We start from the raw sequence: 10,000 nt of genomic DNA on the forward strand, positions 1-10,000 counted from the left end.
CTCCTTGCCCTCTTGGGTTAGACCAGTGTTTGCCCAAAGAGTTTGGTAGGATATAAACTATGCTGTCTACCCTTGTAAAGCAATAAATGCCTCTCTTTAGTTTTATGGGAGTATGCAATAGACCCGTTTTCTAAATTTTCAGAGAAAATGCCTAAGACAAATACCAGATACATATATATTCAGAATATAAAATCTTTTATATCCTCCCAAAATCTGACCGAATTTTCCTATAATTGTCAGGTTTGTAAGTTCGCTAGGTAATCATTCCATTACCAATGCTTATGGGCTATCTTCTGTTCCTATAGTACTCAATCTTGGTGGCACCTGGCACTGTTATATCCGGGGCACTAACCATCTCCTGCCACCCTACCTCAGGCAAGAACGTTTCAACAAATAAATCTGCTAGGACTTCCTACTCATTTCTGCAACAGTGAAAGTTAATTCACCGAATCCTGCCACATGCAGTGGACAACGAAAGAGATTTGAAATGCTTAACAATTCGCAAACAGGCGAAATTATTTACATTGTCTCTACGTATACAGCAGGACTCGAACCTGCTAACTCTGTATCAGAGTTCACAGTACTTTACCACAAGACTAGACCTGCGATAATTATGGGCGCGTAGTCGAATTTCAAATCTCTATCGTTGTCCACTGCATGTGCCAGGATTCGATGAAATAACTTTCAAAACGAGCTTGGTGCCTCGGGGTATGGGAAACATCGCTTAGCTTCGGCTAAGCGCCCATACTTATCGCAGCTCCAGTCTCGTGGTAAAGTACAGTGAACTCTGATACAGAGTTAGCAGGTTCGAGTCCTGCTGTGGACGTAGAGACAATGTTTGTAAATAATTTCGCCTGTTTACGAATTAATTATATATATATATATATATATATATATATATATACAGAATTCTTCCTCCGTAAGCCATGCGTGTTGTAAGAGGCGACTAAAATGCCGGGAGCAAGGGGCTAGTAATCTCTTCTCCTGTATAAATTACTAAATTTAAAAAGAGAAACTTTTGTTTTTCTTTTTGGGCCACCCTGCCTCGGTGGGATACGGCCGGTTTGTTGAAAGAAAGAAAAGAATATATATATACATATATATATATATATATATATATATATATATATATATATATATATATATATATATATATATGTCGTGCCGAATAGGCAGAACTTGCGATCTTGGCTTAAATAGCGACGCTCATCTTGCCATATAAGACAAGCGAAAATTTGTGTATGCAATAATTTCTCCAAAATCATTCTAAACCTAACGAAAAAAATATTTTTCATTGTTTGTTTAGTATTAAATTACTGTAAACGTTTTTAAAATATATTTAGTAGGATTAGGCTAAAATAAATTGCGCTTGTTAGAATAAGGTTAGGTAAATTTTCTAAGATACGTTTGGTGCAAAATTATAAATTTTTACATTAACATTAATGAAAAAAATATACCTCTAAACGTATAAGAGAAAATTTTAGAAAGGACTAATATATATATATATATATATATATATATATATATATATAAATATATATATATATATAAATATATATATATATATAAATATATATATATATAAATATATATATGTCGTGCCGAATATGTAAAACTGGTCAATTAGCAAGAACTCATTTAAAATTAAGTCCTTTCTAAAATATTCTTTAATACGTTTAAAGATATATTTTTTCATTAATGCTAATGTAAAAAATTTTAATTTTGCACCAAAAGAATCTTAGAAAACTTACCTAACCTTATTATAACAAGCGCAATTTATTTTAGACTAACCCAACTAAATATATTTTAAATACGTTTACAGTAATTTAATACTAAACAAACACAATGAAATATACTTTTTTCGTTAGGTTCAGAACGATTTCTATGAAATTACTGCATACACAAATTTTCACTTGTCCTATATGGCAAGATGAGAGTTGCTATTTAAGCCAAAATAGCAAGTTCTGCCTATTCGGCACGTCATATATATATATATATATATATATATATATTATAGGTAGTAGGTTGGTAGACAGCAACCACCCAGGGAAGTACTACCGTCCTGCCAGATGACTGTGAAACAAAAACCTGTAACTGTTTTGCATGATGGTAGGATTGCTGGTTTTCTTTTTCTGTCTCATAAACACGCTAGATAACAGGGATATCTTGCTACTCCTACTTACACTTTGGTCACACTTCACAGACACGCACATGCATATATATATATACATACATCTAGGTTTTTCTCCTTATTCTAAATAGCTCTTGTTCTTTTTTATTTCTTCTATTGTCCATGGGGAAGTGGAAAAGAATCTTTCCTCCGTAAGCCATGCGTGTCGTATGAGGCGACTAAAATGCCGGGAGCAATGGGCTAGTAACCCCTTCTCCTGTATACATTTACTAAAAAAGAGAAGAAGAAAAACTTTATAAAACTGGGTTGTTTAAATGTGCGTGGATGTAGTGCGGATGACAAGAAACAGATGATTGCTGATGTTATGAATGAAAAGAAGTTGGATGTCCTGGCTCTAAGCGAAACAAAGCTGAAGGGGGTAGGAGAGTTTCAGTGGGGGGAAATAAATGGGATTAAATCTGGAGTATCTGAGAGAGTTAGAGCAAAGGAAGGGGTAGCAGTAATGTTAAATGATCAGTTATGGAAGGAGAAAAGAGAATATGAATGTGTAAATTCGAGAATTATGTGGATTAAAGTAAAGGTTGGATGCGAGAAGTGGGTCATAATAAGCGTGTATGCACCTGGAGAAGAGAGGAATGCAGAGGAGAGAGAGAGATTTTGGGAGATGTTAAGTGAATGTATAGGAGCCTTTGAACCAAGTGAGAGAGTAATTGTGGTAGGGGACCTGAATGCTAAAGTAGGAGAAACTTTTAGAGAGGGTGTGGTAGGTAAGTTTGGGGTGCCAGGTGTAAATGATAATGGGAGCCCTTTGATTGAACTTTGTATAGAAAGGGGTTTAGTTATAGGTAATACATATTTTAAGAAAAAGAGGATAAATAAGTATACACGATATGATGTAGGGCGAAATGACAGTAGTTTGTTGGATTATGTATTAGTAGATAAAAGACTGTTGAGTAGACTTCAGGATGTACATGTTTATCGAGGGGCCACAGATATATCAGATCACTTTCTAGTTGTAGCTACACTGAGAGTAAAAGGTAGATGGGATACAAGGAGAATAGAAGCATCAGGGAAGAGAGAGGTGAAGGTTTATAAACTAAAAGAGGAGGCAGTTAGGGTAAGATATAAACAGCTATTGGAGGATAGATGGGCTAATGAGAGCATAGACAATGGGGTCGAAGAGGAATGGGGTAGGTTTAAAAATGTAGTGTTAGAGTGTTCAGCAGAAGTTTGTGGTTACAGGAAAGTGGGTGCAGGAGGGAAGAGGAGCGATTGGTGGAATGATGATGTAAAGAGAGTAGTAAGGGAGAAAAAGTTAGCATATGAGAAGTTTTTACAAAGTAGAAGTGATGCAAGGAGGGAAGAGTATATGGAGAAAAAGAGAGAGGTTAAGTGTGGTGAAAAAGAGAGCAAATGAGAGAGTGGGTGAGCTGTTATCAACAAATTTTGTTGAAAATAAGAAAATTTTTTGGAGTGAGATTAACAAGTTAAGGAAGCCTAGAGAACAAATGGATTTGTCAGTTAAAAATAGGAGAGGAGAGTTATTAAATGGCGAGTTAGAGGTATTGGGAAGATGGAGGGAATATTTTGAGGAATTGTTAAATGTTGATGAAGATAGGGAAGCTGTGATTTCGTGTATAGGGCAAGGAGGAATAACATCTTGTAGGAGTGAGGAAGAGCCAGTTGTGAGTGTGGGGGAAGTTCGTGAGGCAGTAGGTAAAATGAAAGGGGGTAAGGCAGCCGGGATTGATGGGATAAAGATAGAAATGTTAAAAGCAGGTGGGGATATAGTTTTGGAGTGGTTGGTGCAATTATTTAATAAATGTATGGAAGAGGGTAAGGTACCTAGGGATTGGCAGAGAGCATGCATAGTTCCTTTGTATAAAGGCAAAGGGGATAAAAGAGAGTGCAAAAATTATAGGGGGATAAGTCTGTTGAGTGTACCTGGTAAAGTGTATGGTAGAGTTATAATTGAAAGAATTAAGAGTAAGACGGAGAATAGGATAGCAGATGAACAAGGAGGCTTTAGGAAAGGTAGGGGGTGTGTGGACCAGGTGTTTACAGTGAAACATATAAGTGAACAGTATTTAGATAAGGCTAAAGAGGTCTTTGTGGCATTTATGGATTTGGAAAAGGCGTATGACAGGGTGGATAGGGGGGCAATGTGGCAGATGTTGCAAGTGTATGGTGTAGGAGGTAGGTTACTGAAAGCAGTGAAGAGTTTTTACGAGGATAGTGAGGCTCAAGTTAGAGTATGTAGAAAAGAGGGAAATTTTTTCCCAGTAAAAGTAGGCCTTAGACAAGGATGTGTGATGTCACCGTGGTTGTTTAATATATTTATAGATGGGGTTGTAAGAGAAGTAAATGCGAGGGTCTTGGCAAGAGGCGTGGAGTTAAAAGATAAAGAATCACACACAGGGTGGGAGTTGTCACAGCTGCTCTTTGCTGATGACACTGTGCTCTTGGGAGATTCTGAAGAGAAGCTGCAGAGATTGGTGGATGAATTTGGTAGGGTGTGCAAAAGAAGAAAATTAAAGGTGAATACAGGAAAGAGTAAGGTTATGAGGATAACAAAAAGATTAGGTGATGAAAGATTGAATATCAGATTGGAGGGAGAGAGTATGGAGGAGGTGAACGTATTCAGATATTTGGGAGTGGACGTGTCAGCGGATGGGTCTATGAAAGATGAGGTGAATCATAGAATTGATGAGGGAAAAAGAGTGAGTGGTGCACTTAGGAGTCTGTGGAGACAGAGAACTTTGTCCTTGGAGGCAAAGAGGGGAATGTATGAGAGTATAGTTTTACCAACGCTCTTATATGGGTGTGAAGCATGGGTGATGAATGTTGCAGCGAGGAGAAGGCTGGAGGCAGTGGAGATGTCATGTCTGAGGGCAATGTGTGGTGTGAATATAATGCAGAGAATTCGTAGTTTGGAAGTTAGGAGGAGGTGCGGGATTACCAAAACTGTTGTCCAGAGGGCTGAGGAAGGGTTGTTGAGGTGGTTCGGACATGTAGAGAGAATGGAGCGAAACAGAATAACTTCAAGAGTGTATCAGTCTGTAGTGGAAGGAAGGCGGGGTAGGGGTCGGCCTAGGAAGGGTTGGAGGGAGGGGGTAAAGGAGGTTTTGTGTGCGAGGGGCTTGGACTTCCAGCAGGCATGCGTGAGCGTGTTTGATAGGAGTGAATGGAGACAAATGGTTTTTAATACTTGACGTGCTGTTGGAGTGTGAGCAAAGTAACATTTATGAAGGGATTCAGGGAAACCGGCAGGCCGGACTTGAGTCCTGGAGATGGGAAGTACAGTGCCTGCACTCTGAAGGAGGGGTGTTAATGTTGCAGTTTAAAAACTGTAGTGTAAAGCACCCTTCTGGCAAGACAGTGATGGAGTGAATGATGGTGAAAGTTTTTCTTTTTCGGGCCACCCTGCCTTGGTGGGAATCGGCCAGTGTGATAATAATAATAAAAAAAAAAATATATATATATATATATATATATATATATATATATATATATGTCGTGCCGAATAGGCAGAACTTGCGATCTTGGCTTAAATAGCAACGTTCATCTTGCCATATAGGACAAGTGAAAATTTGCGTATGCAATAATTTCACCAAAACCATTCTGAACCTAACGAAAAAAATATATTTCACTGTGTTTGTTTAGTATTAAATTATTGTAAACAAATCTAAAATATATTTTGTTGGGTTAGGATAAAATAAATTGTTCTTGTTATAATAAGGTTAGGTAAGTTTTCTAAGATTCTTTTGGAGCAAAATTATTTTTTTTTTATATTAACATTAATGAAAAAAATCATTCTTTAAACGTATAAGAGAAAATTTTAGAAAGGACTTAATTTTAAATGAGTTCTTGCTAATTGACCAGTTTTACATATTCGGCACGACATATATATATATACATATATATATATATATATATATATATATATATATATATATATATATATATATATATATATATATATATATATATATATATATATATATATATATATATGCAAAACAACCACTGTGAAAGAGTAGTGAAATTCCAAGCGCTTTCGTGACTATTCACATTGTCAAGGAACTATGAAAGTAATACATCAAAGGAAGGCAGTTAAAGGGCTTAGACTACACCTCACAGTAAACCCCCACAACAAAGAAACACCTGACGCGCAACAATACCGGACTCATAAGAAAAGAGGAACACTACAGTAGGTCCGCTGGTCCAACTAGACAGATCCTCACGACATCCCACCAACAAAATATTCTACCCAAGAAATAAGGTTTATTATTTGTCAAATGTATTATTAAACTCTAACCAAATTTTATTAATTATAAATGAGTCTAATTTATATAAACCTAAGGAAATATTCATATTTTCAAAACTGCTTTTTATGAAACAAGATTCAATTATATTTTTGTCAGCCATGGACTTGCTTGATGCAACTTTCTCAACTTTTTGAAAATCAATTGGATGGTTAAAATCTCTCACATGAATAAATAGAGCATTGGAATCTTGTCCAGTGCTAATGCTATATTTATGTTGTTTTAATCTAAGTTAGAGATTTTTACCAGTTTGACCGTAATAAACTTTATCGCAAATTTTACAAGGAAACTTATAGACACATCTGTCGGCATTTTGGGGGGAATTCTTTATCAAATGTTTTTTTTACTGTATCAAGATTTTTAAATACAACTTTAATATTAGAAAGTCTTAAGAAGAGAAGGCATATCAACCAAGTTTTCATGGTAAGGGAGAACCAACATATTTTTAGTTGAATAAGGTTGGTTGTCCCTTTTTGGGTTGTAAAAAGTATTTCTAGCAATTTTAAATGATTTATCAATTACATTTCTCGGGTATTTCAGATCAATGGCTATTTCACAAATTTTGGATATTTCTTCATCTATGAACTCTTGACTACAAATACGTAAAGCTCTCAAAAATATTGATGAGAAAACAGACAGTTTAACTCTATCTTGATGAGAAGAATAATAGTGTACATAGGAACAGTTATTTGTAGGTTTTCTGTAAATTTTAAATTTGAATTCATTATTACTCCTAATAATTAAAACATCTAGAAAAGGTAATGAGTTATTTTCCTCAAACTCAACAGTAAAGTTTATAGAATGGGCTAAGCTGTTTCATTTGCCAAGGAAATGGTGCATATCTTCATTCTTGGGCATAAGACATAAAATATCATCAACATATCTGAACCATTTTGCTCTATTAGGGAGGATTGTGTTAAGCAATCTTGTGTCAAAAAATTCCATGTATAGATTACTAAGAACAGGTAAAAGGGGATTTCCTATTGCCATACCATATTTCTGAGTGTAGAACTTGTCATTAAATACAAATTTTGCATCAACAATGCAAAGCTTAATAAGTTTAATGATGGTAGGAAATGGCTATGAAAAAATCATAATTAACGAGTTCTTCAGATAAGAAACTGAAGAACTCGTTAATTATGATTTACCATTGCCGGTTCCTACCATCATTAAACTTATTAAGCTTTGCACTATTGATGCAAAATTTGTATTTAATGACAAGTTCTACACTCAGAAATATGGTATGGCAATAGGAAATCCCCTTTCACCTGTTCTTAGTAATCTATACATGGAAATTTTTTAAACAAGATTGCTTAACACAATCCTCCCTAATAGAGCAAAATGGTTCAGATATGTTGATGATATTTTATGTCTTATGCCCAAGAATGTAGATATACACTATTTCCTTGGCAAATTAAATAGCTTAGCCCATTCTATAAACTTTACTGTTGAGTTTGAGGAAAATAAATCATTACCTTTTCTAGATGTTTTAATTATTAAGAGTAATAATGAATTCAAATTTAAAATTTACAGAAAACCTACAAATAACTGTTCCTATGTACACTACTATTCTTCTCATCAAGATAGAGTTAAACTGTCTGTTTTCTCATCAATGTTTTTGAGAGCTTTACATATTTGTAGTCCAGAGTTCATAGATGAATAAATATCCAAAATTTATGAAATAGCCATTGATCTGAAATACCCGAGAAATGTAATTGATAAATCATTTAAAATTGCTAGAAATACTTTTTACAACCCAAAAAGGGACAACCAACCTTATTCAACTAAAAATATGTTGGTTCTCCCTTACCATGAAAACTTGGCTGACATGCCTTCTCTTAAGACTTTTTATATTAAAGTTGTATTTAAAAATCTTGATACAGTAAAAAAAACTTTTGATAAAGAATTCCCCCCAAAATGCTGACTGATGTGTCTATAAGATTCCTTGTAAAATTTGCGATAAAGTTTATAACGGTCAAACTGGTAAAAATCTCGAACTTAGATTAAAACAACATAAATATAGCATTAGAACTGGACAAGATTCCAATGCTCTATTTATTCATGTGAGAGATTTTAACCATCCAATTGATTTTCAAAAAGTTGAGAAAGTTGTATCAAGCAAGTCCATGGTTGACAGAAATATAATTGAATCTTGTTTCATAAAAAGCAGTTTTGAAAATAATATGAATATTTCCTTAGGTTTATATAAATTAGACTCATTTATAATTAATAAAATTTGGTTAGAGTTTAATAATACATTGGACAAATAATAAACCTTATTTCTTGGGTAGAATATTTTGTTTTTGGGATGTCGTGAGGACCTGTCTAGTTGGACCAGCGGACCTACTGCAGTGTTCCTCTTTTCTTACGAGTCCGGTATTGTCGCGCGTCATGTGTTTCTTTGTTGTGGGGGTTGGTTGACCGTGAGGTGTAGTCTAAGCCCTTTAATTGCCTTCCTTTGATGTATTACTTTCATAGTTCCTTGACAATGTGAGTAGTCACGAAAGCGCTTGGAATTTCACTACTCTTTCACAGTGGTTGTTTTGCATATTTTAAAATCACCTGTTTTCTGTGATCTTATTGCATATATATATATATATATATATATATATATATATATATATATATATATATATATATATATATATATATATATATATATATATATATATATATATATATATATATATATATATATATATATATATATATATATATATATATATATGTATATGTATAGTCCTTTCACACAATTTTTACCATTCATGAGAAAATACATATTAGAAATCTCGTGTATTGATATGGGGATTCAGTGATGCCAGGACCCAAGTTCTAGTCTCCATTCCATCAACTGTTTCGTCAGTGGCAGTCGTACATTACAACTTATCGTGAGTTATTTACTGTATGGCTGAAAGAGTTATGAGAGTAGATGCTCTTTAATAACTTCGGAAGCTGTTGGAAGAGACACGAGGGTTACATCTGGTGTCGCTAAAGTAGACAAGCCACAGATGAGCTGTCAGTGAAACTTTTCTGTTGGAAGTTATATATATATACATAAAGAAAAAAATTACTTATTGCCAACTTCTTGGGTTATTAACACATGAAGCAGTTATGTGAAACACGATTTGTAGACTATAATTCTTGCTTGGAACACTGCAGTACATATGAAACATAACATCTGGACAACACCGCTTTCATGGAGCTTATAATACATATAATACCAGACATCTAGGAGCTTCCTGCTGCGAACAGTATATTTGTAAAGCAACACTTATAGACACTGCTTGATAATAACTCTGAAATGCATATGAAACAATACTTCTAGACTCTGTTTGCTTGGAACATTGCTATCCATATGTAACAAAACATCTCAACAACACTGCTTGCTAGTAACATTTTAGTACATATATTATAGAAATATTCTTTTAAGAACTGAAGAAGAATCGGATTCCCTAAGACATGAATTGAATGCTACACAAATGGAGGAAACAAATGAAAATATTTTACAGTAAAAGAGAACAAGAGATAAATTATTCTTCGGAAT

The 10,000-nt window shown here is 34.4% G+C and overlaps 1 protein-coding gene across 1 annotated transcript in view; it reads left to right on the top strand.

The window, feature by feature from the left end:
• The first annotated feature begins 9,507 nt into the window (after window positions 1–9,507).
• LOC128685765 (outer dynein arm-docking complex subunit 4) overlaps window positions 9,508–10,000 on the top strand; it is a 124,881-nt gene continuing 124,388 nt past the window's right edge. The window contains exon 1 of the mRNA XM_070080632.1: window positions 9,508–10,000. This exon is cut by the window's right edge and continues 1,056 nt beyond it. The gene's annotated coding sequence lies outside the window, so the exon portion shown is untranslated.

Source organism: Cherax quadricarinatus, unplaced genomic scaffold (genome assembly GCF_038502225.1).
Source record: "Cherax quadricarinatus isolate ZL_2023a unplaced genomic scaffold, ASM3850222v1 Contig725, whole genome shotgun sequence".
Lineage (NCBI taxonomy): Eukaryota > Metazoa > Arthropoda > Malacostraca > Decapoda > Parastacidae > Cherax > Cherax quadricarinatus.